General features: G+C 34.3%; 1 protein-coding gene and 1 long non-coding RNA gene across 2 annotated transcripts in view; both read right to left on the bottom strand.

Annotated features, from left to right (window-relative positions):
* Hpse2 (heparanase 2 (inactive)) overlaps positions 1-13,275 on the bottom strand; it is a 905,948-nt gene that overhangs the window by 426,128 nt on the left and 466,545 nt on the right. The window lies entirely within an intron of this gene.
* Positions 1,577-13,275, bottom strand: part of LOC111815025 — a 17,794-nt gene continuing 6,095 nt past the window's right edge. The window contains exons 2-3 of the long non-coding RNA XR_002819842.1: positions 8,347-8,353; positions 1,577-1,655 (exon numbers count right to left, since the gene is read on the bottom strand). This is a non-coding gene — a long non-coding RNA (uncharacterized LOC111815025). The remainder of the gene's footprint in view (positions 1,656-8,346; positions 8,354-13,275) is intronic.

Below are 13,275 nucleotides of genomic sequence, written 5' to 3' on the forward strand. Positions count from 1 at the left end.
ATCATCAAAACTGAACCAAGATGATACATATATTCTGAATCAAGAAGAGACAATGAAATACGGGCAGTAATAAAAATTTTACCAACTAAGAAAATCTCATCTTGAGATGAGAACAGGCATTAAACCCATGGATTCACCACAAGTTTTTAGCAGAATACCAGGGCAAATCTAAGGCCAACACTTCTTAAACACTTCAATGAAAATTAAAGGGAATAAGTACTGACAAATGAATTCTTGCAAGCTAGCATTACCCTATTGCCAAAACCAGACAAAGACAACTTGAAACTACAGGCCAGTCTTCTTATTGAGCATAGATACAAAAATTTTCATCAAGATACCTGTAAACAAAATGCATCAAATTAAAAAGACAATCCTTTATAATCAAGTTATCTTCATTCCAGCAATCTCAGGATGATTCAACATATGTAAATCAGCAAATGTAATAGATCATACAAACAGAAGTGAGCCAAAATTCACATGCTCATCTCAACAGATGTAGACAAAGCCTTTTACAAAAATCCAACATCCATTCATAATAGACACTTCGATGAAGATAAATATATAAGAAACTTACATCAACTTGATAAAAAAAACTTTTATGACAGACCCACTGGTCATATGTTAAAATGGGGAAAACCTGAAATTTCCTCTAAAAATCAGTAACAAAGGTGTCTGCTCTCACCACTCTTGTTCAATATAGTACTGAAAATTTTATCCAGCAAAGTCAGACAACAGAAAGGTATAAAATGAATTCAAGTAGGAAAGAGAGATACAAAACTATCATTTGTAAATGACATGATGCTTTCAGAAAAGACCTCAAAAAACTTAGTTAATAAACAAGATCAGAATTAACAAATGGGCTCAACAAGGTGCAACATACAAAAATCAACAAACAAAAATCAATAATATTTTTGTATACCAACAATGAACCAGGTGGGAAACAAATTAAAATTCAGAGTAGCTTAAAAAGAAAGTTAAACACCTAGGAATTGACCTAATCAAGGAACTTCAAGACCTCTATAATGAAAACCATACCATTATAAGAAAAGAGATTAAGGAGGACATTAGGAAACTGAACGATAAAGCCAGGCATGATGGTGCACACCTGTAATCCTAGCACTCAGAAGGCTGAAGCCTGAGCATCAATGTGAGTTTGGGGCCAGCCTAGGCTACAAAGTGAGCTGAAGTTCAGCCTGAGCTGCATAGAGAGACCTTGTATGAAAAACAAAAAGACAAAAAAAAAAAAAAAGGAAAGATAATCTCTTTTCCTGGATAGGCAGGATCAATATTTTCTTTTTCTTTTTTAAAGAGAGCACAAATTATAATTAAAACAAAAAAATACAAGTGATAAAGAATTTCACTCAACAAAGTAGTATGAATTTCACAGTATTTGTTGTAAAATATAGTGTTGTCTTCCAACCAGTTATCCAAATCACCAGATATATGCATGTAAAATTGGAAGAAAAACCAAAAAAAGAAAGAAATGTATAAGAAATTAAGAAGACAAAAAGTACAAACAATTGAGAAAAGGAGATGAAACAAATTAAAGCATTAACTGCTTCTTTCCATTGGCCAGCAGAAATGCACAGTACAGTTGCCCAAACCATCGTGCTTATGTATAGATAAATCTCTTTCCCCCCACTCCTTCTCCTGTCCTCCTCAACTCAGTAGCACTTTCCTTTTGAGTAAGTTCATTCCCTTTTCCAAGGCAGAATGATATTATCAAAATGGCCACATTACCAACATTAAAACACATGATACTGTACAATTCCACTCAAAACATACAGCACTCTTCACAGAGCTAGGAAGCACTTCTGAGATTTATAGGGATCCAAAAGAGATTACATAATAATATCAATCCCAAATAACAAAGTGGGATATGTTATCCATTTATGTTACAGTCATAATTATAAAATTATATTACAAAGGTATAATAACAATAACAGGGTACTCAGATAAAAAGTATGTGGACCAGTGGAACAGAATTGAGATAGCAAAAATGACCTCACTCACCTTCAGCCTTCTGATTTTGGACCAAGAGGCCAAGAGCACATGCTGAAGGAAAGATAGCCTCTTTCTCAGGTAGTGCTGAGAATACCGGTTATTTACTTGCAGAAAGATGAATTTACACCCATATTTCTCATCTTATACTAAAATTAAATCAAATTGGATCAAAGACCTAAATATAAATATAAAAACACTGACTCTCTAGAAGATAAAATTGCTAAGACCCTTCAAGACATAGGCACAAGCAATGACTTGCCGAACAGAATCTTAATTGCACAAATTAATGCCAAGAATTGGCAAATGGAATTCTATGAAATTGTAAAGCTCTTCCATAGCAAAGAAAACAACTAATGGAGTGAAAAGACAACTTACAAGTGGGAAATCTATATTCTTAAAAATTTGTATAACAATTTATACCTTTTCTTTCTTTAATAAGTAGAGTAATATTCAGGTAATACATTTCTTCTAGTGTGAACTTTGCAAATTTATGTGTTTCAAGAAATTCGTTCACTTTATCTAAGCCCTTCGATGTTGAAGAACATAATTTGTATTTTCCTCATTCAGTTTAACAACCTTATTGTCTTTTTCAAAGAATCATCTGTTGCTTCATCAGTTTTCTATATTCTTATTCTCATATAGGTTCTTATATTTCCAGCTTAAATTTTTGATGCTTAAATAAGTATTTAATGTTATAAAATTTTGCCAAATGACTGCTTTCAGCATATCACATAAATTGTAGGATAGTGTATTTTTATAACTATTTAATTTAAAATATTTAAACATTTCCTTTCTGGCTTGTTTTATGTTTTATTTAGATGTTTGTAAATTCATAAAATATTTAGGGGTCTTCCAAGTATCTTTTTCCAATATAAGTGTAAATGTTTTTATTAGTACATGTTTGTGATACCTAGTCATTAAATTTAGCTTGGAGAATAGGTACCTGTGCAAATCACATCTGATCCTTTTTACTCCCCCTGCTACCCTGGCTCTCTCTTGATTTCCTCAGATCTGCTTCCTATCTCTACAAAGTCTCCTTCGCTGTTTCTTAGTATATCTTTATTTTGACCTGTAAATTATTTATATTGTGGGTCTGTCACAATAGAGAAACCTTGTGATGTTTAATGACTGACTTACTTCACGTTCCAGTTTATGGTCACTCTTTTATGAAGTACAATTCCAAGGTAAACAAGGTAGTAAAGCAAATGACTATAGTGTCAAAGAAGGGAAGTAGATCAATGTGCTTTGGGGTCCTCACACTGTCTAGTAAATTATAAGTTACTAAATTATAAATTGCTAGTTAATAATACTCTAATATGAAGCCAAGAATACATGCCACAATTTCAGAGATAGTCACTAAAATTTTTAAAATAATGCTTAAGAACAGCTGACAGTGGTAAAATAATAAAATATTATGAATTTTAAAATTGAAGAAAAGAGAGAAAAGGAGCATAAAAGACATAAGAGAGTTATAAAAGAAATGGTAAGTTGTATATGTGAATACAAATAGATCAGTAACAATTTTGGAAGTAGACTTAGAATGTCAAAAAAAGACCAAGACCATAAGCTGAATAAAACCAAAACTCATTACAAAATTGAACAAAAAAGAGAACACAACAGTATCAGGAATTAAAATGGGCACATCACTATGGATTCTGTATGACTCAATATAATGAGGACAAAATTAGATTACAATAAACCACTGGATTTGAAACTACGGATGAAATGGATGAATTCCTATAAAAATTGATTTATCAAAATTGATGCAAAAGAAATTGGACTGAGTACTATAACACCTATTAAATTTTTGAATTTGCTTTATTAATCTATAAACCTATATTGAAAAATTGAACATGTTATAATTATATAGCAAAAAGAAATAATTTCTACTTTATTGGTTCATATTGTTTAATCTCTGATTGAAAACATTCTCACAAAGAATTTTATAAATGGCTTAACTGATAAATTTTCCATTAAGTTAAGAAAGAGAAGATACCAGTTTTACATAAACTCATTCAGAAAATGAAAATACAAAAAGAACTATTCCTAATCCATTTTACTAGATCAGAACAATCTTAAGAGAAAATTGTAAAACTATTACTATGAATAAAAACTACAGGGTATCCATTTTCATGAAAATAGATGTAAAAATCCTAAATAAAATTTTAGTAAGCAAAAATTAGCAAAATTCAAAACCAATAATGTATCAAAACTAAAAAGAATCAATTCCAGTTTTTTAACATTCAGAAATTATTGTAATTCACTACATTAAAAATTACATGATCATCTTAAAAATACAGTGAAAGCATTAGATAAAATTCAGTGCTCATTTAAAAGAGATTTTGAACAAACTAAGTTTAGGAAATAGCCTCAACATGATAGAGCATCTCTCAATATCTGCAGTAAATAAATGCCTACTTCACACTTATTATTTGAAAAAGTAGATAGTTGTTCCAAAAGTTGATAATAAAACAAAAGTACCTTTAGATTCCACTTTTCTGTCCATACTGTACTGAAGGTATTTATCATCTAATAATTAAGAATTAAAGCTAAAGTCAGAAATGAAAAAGAATAATAAAAATATTATTATTATTAGGTGATACTGTTTACAATTAAAAAGTCCAAAAACTCTGGTCTTTTTTTTTCTTTTTCATTTTGGTGAAACTGAGAGCTGAACTTAGGGCTTTTACCTGCAGATATATACTCAACTCTTTTGATCTTGCTAAGTCAAATACTTGTCTAGACTGGTATTGAACTTTCAATCCTGCCTCAGCCTCCCAAAATGCACAGGAATTGTACGTATGTCCCACTGCACTTAGCTGGAAGATAAACTTTTAGACTAAATGCATCAAGCAGTGTTACTCAGTACATATTTAAAAATCGTAGTATTTCTGTACTCTATCAACAAACAATTGCAAATCAAATTATGAAAACTTGAGACATTCCAACTGCAAAATACACATAAAATATCTTTGAAAATACTTAAATACAGATATAAGATATATACAAAAAAACTATGAAGCGTTGTTTAAAATTGAAACTGAAACACTGAAACATTTTTTATCAGCAGTGTTTAACTGAAACACTGCTGATAAAAAATGAATGGAAAAATTATTTCATGAGCTGTAAAATTCAATAGAGATTCCTCTTAAGTGATTAATACTCTGAATGTACTTGATTTCTCAAATCAAAGCATGAGAAGCTTAGCAATGTAGAAATTTTTAGCTAATGCTAATATTTATATGTTCATATGAAAAGCCAAGGGTTGCCAAGGCAAATATCAAGAAGAGAAACAAAGTTAAAGATTTTATTCTACTGAATATAAAGATTTATACATCAAAATAATTAAAAGCATGTGATATTGGTACAAGAATACTCAAAGAGCCAATGATTTAGAAGAGACCAGCAATATACCTACAAATATCCGGATACTTGCTTCACGATGAAGACCACACTGCTGGTAAAAAATGACTGATCTTGTCAAAAAATGATGCTTGATCAACTGGATATGCAGATTTAAAAATACCTTAATCCATCCTTCATTCCCATCTCATCTACAAAAATCAATTCTATGTGTATTGTAGGTGATAATTTCTTAAATGAGATACTAAAATAGAACCCAAGAGGGAACAGATTGATGAATTGACCTATAATGATATTATAAATTTCTTTTTATCAAAAGGTAACACTGAACCAGTAAATAGACAATTCAAAGAATGAGTAAAAATATTTGTAATACAAGCAACTATGAGAGGGATTGAATCCAGACTATATAATGAACCAACACCTTATCAATCAGAAAAAGGCAAGTAATAGAAAATGGGTAGATTTGAGTAGGCATTTCATAAAGAAGATGCCATAAGACATTGCTATGTTCCCACTAGAGTGGCCACAATGACAAACATTTTGAATATCAAAGGTTAGTCAAAATATAGAAAAAGTGAGGAGTTGCATTCAAGTGACTTAAAGTCACTTGAATATAAGAACTGCAATACTAACGTAGCTAATGTAATAACTGAGTGATGCTGATGCAGCACAGAGATGATGGACAATGGGATGATTCCTGCCAAGGGCTGGATGTAGAGGGTCAGCGAGGGATTTCAACACAATACTTAGAAAAGTTCAATTTAAAAATAATTATTTCTGGAAATTTCTATTTCATATTGTATGGGTCAGTTTTCTCCTGCTAGGATAAAGTACCTGACACAGCCCAAAGGAAGAGAGGTCTGTGTTTGCCATATGGTTTCTGGAGCTTCAGGCCACAGATGACTGGCTCCAAAGATAGAAACACCATGGCGGAGTGGCACAAATTGGAAGGTTTCTCACATCAGGGTGGCAGAAAGCAGAGAGTGTTGGGAGAACTAGAGAGGAGGGGGCCAGGGATAACTTATATTCTACAAGGTCACATCCCCATGTCCTTCTTCCTCCAACTCAGTTCTATCTCCTAACCCACCCAGCTATGATTCCATTAATGGGCTTATTAGGTTGCTGGCCTTATAATCCAATCTACTCTTCAACAATCTTTACCCAGTCAAGTTGCCCAGGAAGATTAATTGCCACATATGTTTTTATCATAATCAATCACAGGTTAAGTGAAACCATAGATAAAGGGGAACCATTGTACTCATTCTATAACCTAAGAACTTCATTCATAGGCATGTGGCCAACAAAAATGGAAACATATACTTACTTAAAACAGAAAATGTCTTTTGAAGATGTTATTGTATGGGAATATTTTATTAATAGTTCAAAACTGGCACTAACCCAAATGGTTATCAATAATATAATAAACACTTGATACATTCAAATAACAGAATATAAGATTTGATTACAATGAACTTGAGGAAGGTAGTACAGTGTGCATGGGTCTCACAAAAATAATGACATGAGAAGAGCTCAACAAAAGAGAGAGTACATATTTTATGTTTTATTCATATAAAGTTCAAAACCACACAAGATTAATTCATGATTTTCAATGCCAGCACAGTGCTTATCTTAAAACAGAAGATTATGGTTAGTTAGTGAGAATGGTTATGAGGGAGTTTTATGCTAGTAATTACTTATTTACTGATCTTAGGAGTTGCTTTACAAATGTGTTGACTTTTCTGTATCTGTTTGATTGACTGACTGATTGATTGATTGATTGATTGATTGATTTGGTATAGGGTCTCACTATACAGCTCAGACTCCTACTGATCCTCCTGTTTTCAGTCTCCCCAGCACTGGGATTACAGGAATGCACCACCAGGCCAGGACTGGGTCACCGGCTCAGCGCACCTGGGGGTGGGGCCCTCATGGCATGAGGTACTGAGTCTGCATCTGTTTTAATTCATTAAAATGTTACTAAAAAACACAGAACATTTTATCTTCATTTTTATTCTCCACATTTTCAGAAGATTTCGTGTGTGTTAGTGTCTCTCACCATCACAGAGAATTATCTAGGTTTTAAAAAGTTCCTTTTCATCTTATCTTTAAGGTGGAGTTAATCTTCATATGATTCAGAAATCAACATAATTTCTAATATGTTATAGTTCCATAAGCTGAGAAGGTTTTAGTGACATTTTGCTTCTCAAATTAAAACTATCTCATTACTATAAAACTACTTTGGGCCATCTCAGGTCATAATTAAGTGGTGCCTACAGCATTGAAATTACTTAATGTAATATAGTAATAGTCTACTAAGAATTCAGGAAATCCCTTCAGGGAGTCAGGTTTTGTTTTGTTTCTGTTACTGCTTTTAAAATCCTTTTAATAGTGCTTTCTTCTAGCATAGCATTTTTCAGACCTCTTTCCAACTATTTATTTCTCTATCATGTATATATATATACACATATAGTTATTTATTTTGGAGGGAGGAGGTACCAGGCAGGCGCCTAAGCTGCTGATCGCTCTCTCCAGCCCTTAAGAGCTGCATATTTAAGGGTAAATATTCCTTCTTCCTCTTTCTCCCTTTTATTCACTGAATATTTATTCAGCACTTACTATGTATCAGGTACTGTGTTAGCCATTCAAGTATATTATTGAAAAAAATGGGTATGATATCTCTGTTCTTATAGCTAACACAATGGAGTGACTACTGCACATGATGTAAGTAATTATACAAGAAAAAATTACAACAAACAAAAGGCTTATGGTTCTTTAGAGTTTATCAATCCAAGGAAGTTTGATCTAGTTCTTGGATGTTTGTGACATGGGAAGAAGCAAGTTTTCTCAAAGAAGTAATGCTTGAGCTGAAGAGAAAATAAGCATTCCTATGAAGAATGAATGAAGAGAGGAGCACATAGACAAGGGAAATGCCATTGGCAAAGACTGGTGTAGACACACAGGTAATTATTGAAACACTAGAGAACTGTGTAAGATGCCAACTGTTTAGAACCTTAAGTGTTTGCTTTTCCTTCACTGAGGTTGACTTCTTCTTGTCATTTAGTCTTCAGTTCAAATGAAATCTATTCAAGACAGGCCTTTAACTCCCCCAATTGAAAACTTAAGTCACTGAATTTGAAATGAGTTCTTCCTTCTTCGTTAACAGAATCTGTTTTATTAACCCTCCTCTGAATTGTGATGTGTAGTGAGACAGGCTTTTCTCCAGGGATGGAATCCTAATTGGTTTATGTCTTCTATGTCTCATCACTATTGCTAGGATACCATGGATATGGGACATGATACTATCCAATAAAACAAGAAGGAAATATACTTCTGAGAAATGTCTTTCACTTATTCAAAAGGAAAAGAAAGATGTGCACAGACATAGTCTTCTCTTATGCCATCTTGTACCACTGTATGATCTTGAGAAAGAAAAGATGGAAAGCACCTGGGTTCTTTTTTTGAGGTACCAGGGATTGAATTCGGGACCTTGTGCTTGCCAGGCAGACACTTATGCCCCTGAGCTATCTTCCTGGCCCTAACACCTGAGTTCTTCTTTTCTTTTCTTTTCTTTTCTTTTCTTTTCTTTTCTTTTCTTGAAAGACCCTTGCACTCGCTAGGGAAGCATGTATTCTACTGAGCCATCTCTCTGGCCCCAACATCTGGGTTTTTGATGATATATGTCTGACCACTAAATTAACAAGTGAAATCACCCTCCTTCCAGACTCATTATTTAAATTGTTCTTAATTAAATTCAGCTGGTAGTTGTGGCAGAAAATGTTTATCTCTAGAAATTAGCACATTTTGAAACTTAATTCTGTACAAAGTCTTTATCTTCACTGTTTTTTGTGTATTTACTTCCATACTAAAATTTATACTCCAAAAATGCAAAATTCTGACTTATCTTGTTCACCATTGTATTCCTAGTGCTGAGAATAATGACAAGGACATAACAGTACAATAACTATTTGTTGAACATGTTAGAGAAAAGGAAAATTTCAGGAGCCTGACATATATAGGGACAACAAAACAATCTAACTCTAGTTTTAATTTTATAGATTCATGTTACTACATTGTATACAATGTTAACGTAAAATAGCAACACTAACATGAGGGTAGAGACTAGACTCAAAATGAAGTTTGTAAAATAGCTTTATGGAAGTTTTGAAACATGGCCCCAAATTCTTTGACAGACTTCCACTGAAAGATACAGTATATGTCCTTCAATCTTGATTCTATGATTACTAGAAGAACAGAATGACAATGACAAGAATGACAATGTGCCGGTTGCTAAGACTTCTTGAGAAACCTACTGTTTTTCTGTTTCTACTTCTTATTATTTGTAATACTTTCTTTTAGCATTCAGGTATCATGAAGACACATAGCCCAAAGAGAAAGCTATGTGGAGAGGAATTGAAACTCTTACCCTTTATCCCCAGCAGGCATTGCGCTTGCACAAAGTTACCAGCCATGTGAGTTAGACCTATAGGAAGTGGACCCACAAGCTTCCAGGTCAAACTGGCCAGGTGACTGATGCCAGAAGGAGTAAAGATAGGGCTTGCATGCCAATCTCTGCATAAAAATCAACAACTTATAAACTAAATAATTATCAATTGAAACCATTAGGTCTGGGAAAGTGGTTTGTTATACAGCAAAAGAAAACTATAACAGCCTTCAACAGAAAAGACCAGGAAGATGGTTAGAGAAGTACAGTTTAAATTAGGTTACAAAGAGGAACAGCAATGGTATTTATTAAAAATGCTAGTTAAAGGATGAAAGACACAAACGTTAGAGGGATTATATAGTTTGTCATGTGGTAAAAGTTAAAAGCTAAAATCTGCTTTAAGATTGTTTGGCATTGATGCTGCTAAGGACTATATCAGCCCACTACATCACCAGAGGGCAAGGAATTTACAAAAATCATGTTTGACATCTCCTAAGTCTAATCCTTTAGGAAAAGTGCTCATGTATACATAAATCAGCCTTATTAACAAAACTCCTAACATTATGAGGATTTTAGTTTGATTGTTGAATAGGTTCAAAAATATAATTAAATTACATATGGGGAAATTACATATGATTAAAATACTGTATTCTTTAACATCCTTTGGTCAAAAGTAAAGGCACACATTCTGGCCCCAGAGAGCATTATTCTCTCCTCAAAATCAATGAGTAAGCAGGGCTATGCATTTTCAATAGTGGACATGAAATTCAATTTGACTCACAATGGTTCATGCAGATTTTTCCCAAGTTATTTTTATATTAAAGCATGTCTAAAAAGTCCCAACCCATGTTTAGTTTCCCAGACTTAGTAAGTAATCGCTACAATAATGAGTTCTTGTGTCTTAATTTGGTCTGCTCCAGATGTCAGCATCTAGATGTTTGTTTTTCATTCTCTACCCCTCCACATTTCCTTATAGGATAGAACATTTGTAAATATTCTGACTTTTTTATTGGAGGAAAAGTAGAGCAAGAGAACAAGAAATAGGGTGGGTAAGAAGTTTAGGGTTTCACCTACTACACCACTTTGACTGACTTACAAGCTGGAATGAAGTTGAGGGAGAACCAGTTTTGAAAGTGTGACAGCCTTTGTATTTGTTAAGTAGTGTAACCCTGAGGAACATACATTCAGGCTTGCTGGTATGCTTTCCCCAAGGCAAGATACAATATTGGTGGTCCTCTTTAGGAAATTAAGATTCTCTTGCAGAGTTGGTATGCTGTACTAAAATCAACTTAGTGCCTCCCTACATATTTATTGAATCAGGCAGATGAGCCCATCCTATAACTAGCAGAAGTGAATAATCATTGGGAAGAATTTGGTTTATATATATCCAGGCTAACCCACTAATGTTCTGATACAGAGTATAGTAAGAAGAACCTGCATTTTAGACCCAGCTGGTGAACAGCTGGATGAGAGATACGGGATTGTGCTCCAACAGATATGTATTTGCTCAAGGGCAGTGGTTATCAAAATTTAGTATGCATGTAAATTAATCAGAGTACTAGCTAAAAATGCAGATTTCATGGTCATAGTCCTAAGAGTTCTGAGCCAGAAAATCTGAAATATGCCTTGAAATCTACTTATTTATTTATTTATTTATTCTGCATTTAGGACAGGATCTACGGGTCTCGTTACGTAGATTGGACTCGTAGTGATTCTCCTGTTTTCAGCCTCCCAAGCACTGGGATTACAGGAACCTTTCACCATGTAGAATCTCAATCACCATCTAAGTGTGCCCTGGGGGTGGGTCCAGCACAGCATGCCAGGGGACTGAACCCCGACTGCTGCGTTCTGCCCAAGCAGGCACTTTAGTCCGCTGAGCTACCAGGCTGGCTAGAAATCTGCTTTTTTAATAAGCAGCTTCAGGTGATTCTTATGCAGGTAGTAGAGAACTACATTTTGAGAAGTATTATTCCTTAAAGCAGTTCAATAGCACCATTCAAGATATTTCGAAAGTGAAAAAGATAGAGTGTTTTAAACCAATCTTTCTACTTAGATTTTGACAGCTGAGTCCAGTCCACAGTTGGTAAAGAGGCTGGATAATGCCCACAGATAGGTTTGATCCTTTGGGTTAGAATTCCTAAAAATGGTTTGGGGACTTCTGTTTCTCCCCCATCAGTAAGGGGGTTGGAAGACAGCCATGACAGCTAGAAATCCAGCTGGCATAAAAATTGGAAGACAATCCTTAGTGAGGTCTGGGTTCAATATTTAACTGCTAAAGAGCTTGGCTGTCTGCCTTGCGGTGTGCAGTCAATCTCCAATTCATACAATGCTTTGATAACATGAGTAGCATGGGTTAAATCCAGGAACTGTAAGGAACTTAGATAAAATTCCTAAAACCTAAAGTTTGGTCCCCAAATGGAATGGAGCTTGGACAGTATTTGGGAATGAACTAGTCCTCAAATGGTAAAAGTTCTGGATGTCAGAAATGAGGTCTGGGTTCAATCTCTTGTCATTAAAAAGCTTGGAAGACCAGCCTGTAGTCTGGTTTCAATCGTCAGATGGTAAAGAGTTCAAATGACAACAATGGTTTCTAGGTTCAAGTGAAAGCTGACAAACAGCTTGAAATAAACTGCAAGATCTGGGTTCAATCTTGAAATGCTAAGGGTTTAGATAATTGTCATGAGGAATGAGATCAGCTTGGAGAATTCTAAAAGTCTAGGTGAGGTAGCTAAGAATATGCACCAGATGATTAGAGACAACTTGTAGTCATGATCCACGTGGGAAAGGATTTAGATGGTGACTTTCACATTAGGAGACAGGATGATCAGGTACATTGATCTAGTGCTACATATTTAGCAATGTAGAAAGCTTGAATTGCAACCACAGGGTAAGAAAATGTATACAAGTACTAGATCGTGAGTTAATTTTGCAAGAATACTATGTGACTTCTCCATATCTACAACTATGGAGAGAAATACAGGCACCAGGCCCGGGAATGCGATTTCTGAAATAATGGAGCTCATTTGCCAGGATTTTTCCTGACAGAAGGACTGTTTTATATAGCTAAGAGAGCAGATGTCTGAAAAGCTCTGAAATCTACGATGTGTGTTCCTAAGTGAGATGACAGCTGGCACCACTGGATAAAATCTTGTTCTTACTTTTACAGTTTTACTAATACTCTTCTTTCTGATATCCTGATTTATCAACAAACAGCAGTTTCTGGAAACATTTAAAAGTGTTCTCAAATAGTGGAGAAGCAAATGGCTCTTCAAGCATCCAACAGACCACGAGGCTCTTAAAGAAGTAAAAATGGAACTGGTTTCCTTGTGGAACAAGGAAAAATTAAGCCACAAGTTTCTTCTTCAGTATCTTTATTCTTTGACCTGACAAACCAAGGTGAATAATGAAAAAAAGATGGTCTCATTAAGGGACTGGTTTAAAGAACAGATACTGCTGCCTAAGCC

The sequence above is a fragment of the Octodon degus genome, unplaced genomic scaffold (genome assembly GCF_000260255.1).
Source record: "Octodon degus isolate 3935 unplaced genomic scaffold, OctDeg1.0 scaffold00010, whole genome shotgun sequence".
NCBI classification, from domain to species: domain Eukaryota; kingdom Metazoa; phylum Chordata; class Mammalia; order Rodentia; family Octodontidae; genus Octodon; species Octodon degus.